Raw genomic sequence first — 9,887 nt, 5'->3', positions numbered from 1 at the left:
TTTGATCCTTCTTATATAGCCCTTTCCCAGTGTGAGAGGGAGGGGAGACAACAGAGGATGAGGAAGAGTGATTCATCCTACATTGTTCTATTATTATTGATAATAATGAACCTATTTGTAAGAAACATGTCAATCTAATTAATTTCCATATGAAGACTAAAATGTATCCCAATAAATGACCTTCTACTCTTTAAAAAAGAGGGAGGAAAAAAACTTTTAACCCCTTTAATACCTTAGTCATACTATCCCGTCCATGAAACCCGTGACATTCTGACCCTGGACGGGATAGTACGTCATAGCGATTGGCCGCGCTCACGAGGGGAGCGCGGCTAATCGCAGCCGGGTGTCAGATCCTGATGTCAGCTGTGAGAATCAGCTAAGTGCCAGGAGTGGTCACAGATCTCTCCCGTCACTTTAACCCCCAGCACACTGTGATCAAACATGATCGCTAGGTTCCGGTGGCATAGGGTAGCTTTGCGCAGGGAGGGGGCACCCTGCGTGCTTCACCGAGACCCTCAGAACAACACGATGTGATCGCGTTGTTCCAAGGACCTCCTCCCTGCAGGCCCTCGGATCCAAAATGGCCATGGGGTCCTGCAGGGAGGTGACTTGTCAGTGCCTGCTGAGAACGGGCGCCGAAAAGCCTCCTACACTGTTTGTCAGATCACTGATCTGACAGTGCTGTGCAATGTGTTAGATCAGTGATCTGACGCTATATAATGATGTCCCACCCTGTGACAAAGTAAAAAAAATAAAAAAAATTTATACTGTGTAAAAATAATTTTAAATAAATTCCTAACTAAAGAAAAAAATATTCCCCAATAAATTAATTTCTTTATGTAAATAAAAAAACAAAATAAAAGTACACATATTTAGTATCGCCGAGTCCGTTAACGACCCGCCCTATAAAACTGTCCCACAAGTTAACCCCTTTAGTGAACCCCTTCCAAAAAAAAACAAGACAAAAACCAATACTTTATCATCATACGGCCAAACAAAAAGTGCAATAACACGCGATCAAAAAGACGGATATAAATAAACATGGTACCGCTGAAAAAGTCATCTTGTCCCGCAAAAAACAAACCGCCAAACAGCATCATCAGTGAAAAGTAAAAGTTACAGCTCTTAGCATAAAGCGATGCAAAAACAATTTTTCATATAAAAGTTTTTAATTGTATAAAAGCGCCAGAACATAAAAAAAGACTTAAATGAGTTATCACTAATCGCACTAATCCAGAGAATAAAACAGCTTTATCAATTTTACCACACGTGGAATGGTATAAACGGCCCCCACCCAAAAGAAATTCATGAATTGCTGGATATTGTTCTTTCTGACTCCCAAAAATCGTAATAAAAAGGGATAAAAAAAAGTCATGTGCCCAAAAAAGGTACCAATAAAAACATCAGCTTGTCCCGCAAAAAACAAGACCTCATATGACTCTGTGGGCCAAAACATGGAAAAATTATAGCTCTCAATGTGGTGATACAAAAACAATTTTTTGCAATATAAAGCGTCTTTTAGCGCGACAGTGGCCAAACATAATAACCCACTATAAATAGCAAATCAAACCCCCTTTATCACCCTCTTAGTTGGGGAAAAATAATAAAATTAAAAAAAATGTATTTATTTCCATTTTCCCGATAGGGTTATGGTTGGGGCTACAGTTAGGGTTAGAGTTTGGATTAGGGTTAGGGGTGTGTTGGAGTTAGAATTGGGAGGTTTCCACTGTTTAGGCACATCAGGGGCTCTTCAAACGTGACATGGCATCAGATCTCAATTCCAGCCAATTCTGTGTTGAAAAAATAAAACTGCCCTCTTTCCCTTCCGAGTTCTTCCATGCGCCCAATGCTTAACCCCCACATATACGGTATCAGCGTACTCAGGACAAATTTGACAACTTTAGGGGTCCAATTTCTCCTGTTACCCTTTTAAAAATAAAAAATTGGGGGCAAAAATTTTTTTGTGAAAAAAATGTTTATTTTTACAGCTCTACGTTATAAACTTCTTTTGAAGCATTTGGGGGTTCAAAGTGCTCACCACACATCTAAATAAGTTCCTAGTTTCCAAAATGATGTCACTTGTTAAGGGTTTTCACTGTTTAGGCAAATCAGGGGCTCTCCAAATGCAACATGACGTCCAATCTCAATTCGAGCCAATTTTGCATTGAAAAGTCAAACGGCGCTCCTTCTCTTCCAAGTGGTTTACCTGCAAATATGGAGTATCAGCGTACTCAGGACAAATTGTACAACAAATTTTGGGGTCCAATTTCTCCTGTTACCCTTGGGAAAATAAAAAAAATTGGATCTGAAGTACATTTTTTGTGAAAAAAAGTTAAATGTTCCATTTTTTTTTTAAAACATTCCAAAAATCCCTGTAAAGCACCTGAAGGGTTAATAAACTTCTTGAATGTGGTTTTGAGAACCTTGAGGGGTGCAGTTTTTAGAATGGTGTCACTTTTGGGTATTTTCTGTCATATAGACCTCTCAAAGTAACTTCAAATGTGATGTGGTCCCCCCCCAAAAAAATGGTGTTGTAAAAATGAGAAATCACTGGTCAACTTTTAACCCTTATAACTTCCTAACAAAAAAAAATTTGGGTTCCAAAATTGTGCTGATGTAAATTAGACAAGTGGGAAATGTTACTTATTACACATTTTGTGTGACATATCTCTGTAATTTAAGGGCATGAAAATTCAAAGTTGGAAAATTGCAAAATTATCAAAAATTTTCGCCAAATTTCTGTTTTTTTCACAAATAAGCACAAGTCATATCAAAGAAATGTTACCACTATCATGAAGTACAATATGTCACGAGAAAACAATGTCAAAATCACCGGGATCCATTGAAGTGTTCCAGAGTTATTACCTCATAAAGGGACAGTGGTCAGAATTGTAATAATTGGCCTGGTCAGTAACATGCAAACCACACTTGGGGGTAAAGGGGTTAAGAAAAAAAAAAAAAGGTTTTGAAAAAAACGTGAGGAAAAAAAAAGAAAAAATGAATAAGGAAAATAATTTTTTTCCTCTCGAAAGATAATACAAAATTGGAAAAAAACAACATCTGTATGTAATATGTATACATTAGTCCTATGTTGATAAGCTTATTTATCTTTTTGTCCTATTATTTACTATGTATTTTCTTATAGAATATCCTAGTTGTATACACTTCACTGTTTAAGCACAAACTAAAATAAGAAAATACATAGTAAATAATAGGACAAAAAGCTAAATAAGCTTATAAACATAGCACTAATATATAGATATTACATACAGATGTCTTTTCTCCCATTAATTATTCTATTATCTTTCGAGAGATAGGAGAGAAAAAAATATGATTCATTTTTTGTCCTTGGCAATTCAGGAATTAAGTTTTTTTTAATGCTGTTGTGTTTGGTAAAATTGATAATGAAGCTTTATAGCTTTATTCTTGTGGTCAGTATGATTGCAGCAGAAAAAGCTATTTTATAGAAAAAATTACTTTTTTTTGCATCACTTATTCTGAGAGCTAGGACTTATTTTTCTACTGATGGAGCTGCACGACCTCTTGTTTTTTAGAGCGACAAGATGACGTTTTCAGCAATATTTTTATTTGCATTCTTATCTGATTGTGTTTTATTGTGTATTTTTTTACAGAAAAATATTTACATTACTATATTAACCATACATACACATATACCATACATACACCATATACACCTATACACATATATACATACATATATATACTGCTCTGGCAAAATTTGAGACCACCACATCAAAAACCTGTCATGAGCAGCCTATTCTCCAGACCTGAACCCCATTGAAAACCTCTGGAATGTAATCAAGAGGATGATAGTCACAAGCCATCAAACAAAGAAGAAGCTGCTTAAATTTTTGAGCCAGAAGCAGTGTGAAAAACTGGTGGAAAGCATGCCAAGACGCATGAAAGCGTTTTTTAAAAAATCATGGTTATTCCACAAAATATAGATTTCAGAACTCTTCCCGAGTTAAAACATTAGTATTGTTGTTTCTAAAGGATTATGAACTTGTTTTCTTTGCATTATTTGAGGTCTGGAAGCACTGTTTTTTTTTTTTAATTTTGAACATTTTTCTTTATCAGAAAAAAAAATACAAAATTTATTGTTTGGAAATTCGAAGACATGTCAGAAGTTTGTAGATTAAAAGAACAATTTACATTTTACTAAAAAATATAAATATAAAGAGAAAAATCAGACAAACTGAACATTTGAAAGTGGTCTCTTAATTTTTGCCAGAGCTGTAATATTTATACACTACCGTTCAAAAGTTTAGGGTCACTTAGAAATTTCCTTATTTTTGAAAGAAAAACATTTTTTCCAATGAAGCTAACATTAAATGATTCAGAAATACACTCTATACATTGTTCATGTGGTAAATGACTATTCTAGCTGCAAACATCTGGTTTGTAATGCAATATCTTCATAGGTGTATAGAGGCCCATTTCCAACAACCATAATTCCAGTGTTCTTATGGTACATTGTGTTTGCTAAATGTGTAAGAAGCCTAATGGATGGTTAGAATACCCTTCAAAACCCTTGTGCAAGTATGTTAGCAGAAAAAAAGAACTTTAATGTGAAACTCGACAGTCTATTCTTGTTCTTAGAAATGAAAGCTATTCCATGCAAGAAACTGACGATTTCCCACAACGGTGTGTACTACTCCCTTCAGAGGAGAGCACAAACAGGCTCCAACCAGAGTAGAAAGAGAAGTGGGAGGCCTCGCTGCACAACTGAGCAACAAGACAAGTACATTAGAGTCTGTAATTTGAGAAATTGATGCCTCACAGGCCCTCAACTGGCAGCTTCATTAAATAGAACACGCAAAACGACAGTGTCAACGTCTACAGTGAAGAGGCGACTCCGGGATGCTGGCCTTCAGGGCAGAGTAGCAAAGAAAAAGCCATATCTGAGACTGGCTAATAAAAGGGAAAGATTAATATGGGCAAAAGAACACAGACATGGGACAGAGGAAGATTGGAAAAAGTGTTATGGACAGACGAATCCCAATTTTAGGTGATTGGAACACACAGAACAACTTTTTTTCTGGCCATTTTGAGAGTTTAATGGAACAAATGTAATGCTCCAGATTCTCAACTAGCTCAAAGGAAGGTCAGGTTTATAGCTTCTCTAATCAGCCAAACTGTTTTCAGCTGAGCTAACATACTTGCACAAGGGTTTTCAATGGTATTCTATCCATTAGCCTTCTTACACAGTTAGCAAACACAAAGTACCATAAGAACACTGGAGTAATGGTTGCTGGAAATGGACCTCTATACACCTATGAAGATATTGCATTACAAACCAGACGTTTGCAGCTAGAATAGTCATTTACCACATGAACAATGTATAGAGTGTATTTCTGAATCATTTAATGTTAGCTTCATTGGAAAAAAACTATGTTTTTCTTTCAAAAATAAAAGTGACACTAAACTTTTGAACGGTAGAGTATATACACACACACACATTATATATATATATATATATATATATATATATATATATATATATATACATACATACACAGTCATATGTTAAAGTTTGGGCACCCCTATTAATGTTAACCTTTTTTATTTATAACAATTTTGGCTTTTGCAACAGCTATTTCAGTTTCAAATATCTAATAACTGATGGACTCAGCTATATTTCTGGATTCAAATGAGGTTTATTGTACTAACAGAAAATGTGCAATCTGCATTTAAACAAAATTTGACCGATGCAAAAGTATGGGCACCTCAACATAAAAGTGACATTAATATTTCATAAATCCTCCTTTTGCAAAAATTACAGCCTCTAGTCGCTTCCTGTAGCTATTAATGAGTTCCTGGATCCTGGATGAAGGTATTTGTGACCATTCCTGTTTACAAAACAATTCCAGTTCAGTTAAGTTTGATGGTTGCCGAGCATGGACAGCCCGCTTCAAATCATCCCACAAATGTTCAATGATATTCAGGTCTGGGGACTGGAATGGCCATTCCAGAACATTGTAATTGTTCCTCTGCATGAATGCCTGAGTAGATTTGGAGCGGTGTTTTGGATCATTGTCTTGCTGAAATATCCATCCCCTGCGTAACTTCAACTTCGTCACTGATTCTTGCACATTATTGTCAAGAATCTGCTGATACTGAGTTGAATCCAAGCGACCCTCAACTTTAACAAGATTCCCGGTGCCGGCATTGGCCACACAGCCCCAAAGCATGATTGAACCTCCACCAAATTTTACTGTGGGTAGCAAGTGTTTTTCTTGGAATGCTGTTTTTAGCCTCCATGCATAACGCCTTTTTGTATGACCAAACAACTCAATCTTTGTTTCATCAGCCCACAGGACCTTCTTCCAAAATGTAACTGGCTTGTCCAAATGTGCTTTTGCATACCTCAGGCGACTCTGTTTGTGATGTGCTTGCAGAAACGGCTTCTTTCACATCACTCTCCCATACAGCTTCTCCTTGTGCAAAGTGCGCTGTATGCACAATGACTCCATCTGCAGCAAGATGATGCTGCAGGTCTTTGGAGGTGGTCTGTGGATTGTCCTTGACTGTTCTCACCATTCTTCTTCTCTGCCTTTCTGATATTTTTCTTGGCCTGCCACTTCTGGGCTTAACAAGAACTGTACCTGTGTTCTTCCATTTCCTTACTATGTTCCTCACAGTGGAAACTGACAGGTTAAGTCTCTGAGACAACTTTTTGTATCCTTCCCCTGAAAAGCTATGTTGAATAATCTTTGTTTTCAGATCATTTGAGAGTTGTTTTGAGGAGCCCATGATGCCACTCTTCATAGGAGAATCAAATAGGAGAACTACTTGCAAGTGGCCACCTTAAATACCTTTTCTCATGATTTGATACACCTGGCTATGAAGTTCAAAGCTCAATGAGGTTACAAAACCAATTTAGTGTTTCAGGAAGTCAGTAAAAAGTAGGTAGGAGTGTTCAAATCAAGAAAATGATAAGGGTGCCCATACTTTTGCACCGGTCAAATTTTGTTTAAATGCAGATTGCACATTTTCTGTTAGTACAATAAACCTCATTTGAATCCAGAATTATAACCGAGTCCATCAGTTATTAGATATATGAAACTGAAATAGCCGTTGCAAAAAACAAAATTGTTATAAAGATAAAAGGTTAACATTAATAGGGGTGCCCAAACTTTAACATATGACTGTGTGTATATATATATATATATATATATATATATATATATATATATAGACTGTAAGCTTGCGAGCAGGGCCCTCACTCCTCTTGTTATTTGTTATAATCTACTGTATGTGATTATTGTTATGCTGTAATGTCTATTGTCTGTACAAATCCCCTCTGAAATGTAAAGTGCTGCGGAATATGTCGGCGCTATAAAAATAAAATTTATTATTAATATATATATATATATATATATATATATATACATACACACACATACACACACACACAGAGTAGGTAAAGTATTCAGACTCCTTTAAATTTTTCACCCTTTCATTACAGCCATTTTGTAAATTCAAAAAAGTTTATTTTTTCTCATTAATGTACACTATGCACCCCATCTTGACTGAAAAAAAAAAAAAAAAAAAAAAAGAAGTGTAGAAATTTTTGCAAATTTATTAAAAAAGGAAAACTGAAACAGCACATGGTCATAAGTATTCAGACCCTTTGATCAGTATTGAGTAGAAGCACCCTTTTGAGCTAGTACAGCCATGAGTCTTCTTGGGAATGATGCAGCAAGTTTTTCACACCTGGATTTGGGGATCCTTTGCTCACTCATATTTAAGTCACATGCTGTCCATTTTCTTGTCATCCTCCTCGAGATGGTTCTACTCCTTCATTGGAGTCCAGCTGTGCTTAATTAAACTGACAGGATTGATTTGTAAAGGCACACACCTGTCTATACAAGACCTCACAGCTCACAGTGCATGTCAGACCAAATGAGAATCATGAGGTCAAAGGAACTGGCCAAGGAGCTCAGAGACAGAATTGTGGCAAGGCACAGATCTGGCCAAGGATACAAAGGAATTTCTGCTGTACTCAAAGATTCCTAAGAGCACAGTGGTCTCCATAATCCTTAAATGGAAGAAGTTTGGGACCACCAGAAGTCTTCCTACACCTGGCCAGTCAGCCCAACTGAGCAATCGTGGGAGAAGATCCTTGGTGAGAGAGGTAAAGAACCACCCCAAAAACACTGTGGCTGAGCTACACAGATGCAGTAGAGAGATAGGAGAAAGTTCCACAAAGTCAACTATCACTGCAGCCCTCCAACAGTCTGGCCTTTATGACAGAGTGGCCCGATGGAAGCCTCTCCTTAGTGCAAGACATATGAAAGCCCGCATAGAGTTTGGAAAAAAAAAAAAAAAAACACATGAAGGACTCCTAGACTATGAGAAATAAGACACTCTGGTCTGATGAGACAAAGATAGAACTTTTAGATGATAATTCTAAGTGGTATGTGTAGTGAAAACCGAGCACTGCTCATCACCTGCCCAATACAATCCCAACAGTGCAACATGGTGGTGGCAGTATCATGCTATGGGGGTGTTTTTCAGTTGCAGGGACAGGATGACTGGTTGCAATTGAAAGAAACATGAATGCGGCCAAGTACAGAGATATCCTGATTGAAAACCTCTTTCAGAGTGCTCTGGACCTCAGACTTGGCCGAAGGTTCACCTTCCATCAAGACAATGACCCTAAGCACACAGCTACAATAACAAACGAGTGGCTTCAGAACAACTCTGTGACCATTCTTGACTGGCCCAGCCAGAGCTCTGACCTAACCCAATTGAACTTTTTTGAATTTACTAAATGTCTGCAATGAAACAGAGTGAAAAATTTAAAGAGGTCTGAATATTTTCTGTACAATGTGTGTGTATGTATAAAAATATTTTTACATTTTTTTTACCTAGTCACACTATGGGACTTTGACTTTCAGCACTCTGATCATAGTTATAAAGCATAGCAATGCAGGAGCATTGCTATGCTTTGCAACTGTCAGTGCTGCACTGACACAAGACAGTTAGATCATGCGCAGTGCATGATCTAACTAACTTGCTAAAGTCTGGTGACCTGGATGTCGTTATGATGACATCAGGTTGCCATGGCAACTATCGGGCCCCAGCGATATCGATCGGGCAGAGGGGGGCCCCCTTCAACTGAATGCTGCGATCGATATCAATGGCAGCATTTAGGGGGTTAATCTACCGAGGGGAGTGAGGGCACCGCTCCTGGCAGTGAGTGCCGGATGTCAGCAGTGTTATAATCTGATCACCAGGCGGCAATCGTCCGCACACATTCGATTAAACGTATCCATGCGTCCAAGGTCGGTAAATGTTTACCAACATGAATGTATGGATACGTTCAAGGTCCTGAAGACGTTAAAAGAATTGGAAATCTTTTTAACTGACTAGACAATTATTTTCTGCTCTCCTTTGTACATCTTCCCCTCTCCAATCAATGTCTTGATCAAAATTCTTTCTCCTTCCGTACAATGTCCGGAACAACCCATTTTAATCACTGAGCAAGGGCTAAAACTAGCAGGCAAAACATTTACTGTCCTTCCTTTTTAAATCAAGGCCATAATTGACACCTGTTTCTTCAAAGAATAAATGACCTCATGAATTGAACTTCGTACTGCTATTAATTAGAACATCCCCTTTTATTATGAGTCAATTACACCCAATTAGCCGCGTGCATGTAATGACTGTTGATTCTGTTTGTTGCCCATTACTCAATTACATTTAGTCATTAATTTCTTCCCATGTTGTACGATCGTTTCTACAAAAAAGCAGTAATTAAAACACCTCAGTGATGATAGAGTGCTTTTATTTTGAACATAACTGTACACAGAGAACCATTTTATCAAATCGAAGCAAGACAACTGTTGATATATAAAGAA

This window comes from Dendrobates tinctorius, unplaced genomic scaffold, assembly GCF_039654945.1.
Source record: "Dendrobates tinctorius isolate UK_male_01 unplaced genomic scaffold, ASM3965494v1 ptg000060l, whole genome shotgun sequence".
Classification (NCBI taxonomy): Eukaryota; Metazoa; Chordata; class Amphibia; order Anura; family Dendrobatidae; genus Dendrobates; species Dendrobates tinctorius.
Note: the sequence above shows the minus strand (reverse complement) of the source record.